Source organism: Glycine soja, chromosome 6 (assembly GCF_004193775.1).
Source record: "Glycine soja cultivar W05 chromosome 6, ASM419377v2, whole genome shotgun sequence".
NCBI lineage: Eukaryota > Viridiplantae > Streptophyta > Magnoliopsida > Fabales > Fabaceae > Glycine > Glycine soja.
Window position 1 is genome coordinate 30,219,793 of NC_041007.1, and position 883 is coordinate 30,220,675.

Below are 883 nucleotides of genomic sequence, written 5' to 3' on the forward strand. Positions count from 1 at the left end.
TCCCTTGGGACGGACGTGTGGGGTGCTAATACCTTCCCCGTGCGTAAATACAACTCCCGAACCTTTCACTTAAAAGTTCGTAGATCGCGTCTTTTCCGGTTTTTCCGACGTTTTCCTCAAATAAACGTTGGTGGCGACTCCGCGCGTATTCCTTTCGTGGAACACGCATCCCGCGAGTCACGCGTCGCCCTCCCGCCGAAGGGTAGGTTGCGACAGGTTTGTAGCTACCTCATGCACTCCTCTAATGACTATGGCATCATTTCTGGCGCTAAACTGCTGGGAGTTGGAGGCCATCTTCTCAATTAAATTTCTGGCTTTAGCAGGGGTCATGTCTCCAAGGGCTCCACCACTGGCAGCATCTATCATACTTCTCTCCATATTACTGAGTCCTTCATAAAAATATTGGAGAAGAAGCTGTTCTGAAATCTGATGGTGGGGGCAACTGGCACATAGTTTCTTAAATCTCTCCCAGTACTCATACAGGTTCTCTCCACTGAGTTGTCTAATACCTGAGATATCCTTCCTGATGGCTGTGGTCCTGGAAGCAGGGAAAATTTTTTCTAAGAATACTCTCTTAAGGTCATCCCAGCTCGTGATGGACCTTGGAGCAAGGTACTACAGCCAGTCCTTTGCCACTCCCTCTAATGAATGAGGAAAAGCCTTCAGAAATATGTGATCCTCTTGGACATCTGGGGGTTTCATGGTGGAGCAGACAATGTGAAATTCTTTCAAATGTTTGTGCGGGTCTTCACCTGCAAGGCCATGAAACTTTGGAAGCAAATGAATCAGTCCAGTTTTAAGAACATATGGGACATCCTCATCAGGGTATTGGATGCACAAGCTTTCATAGGTGAAATCAGGTGCAGCCATTTCCCTTAGAGTC

General features: G+C 47.2%; 1 non-coding gene across 1 annotated transcript; it reads left to right on the plus strand.

The window, feature by feature from the left end:
* The first annotated feature begins 424 nt into the window (after positions 1-424).
* LOC114417514 lies at positions 425-531 on the plus strand. Its single transcript, XR_003667778.1, has one exon. It is a non-coding gene; the product is annotated as a small nucleolar RNA R71 (small nucleolar RNA).
* Positions 532-883: the final 352 nt, after the last annotated feature.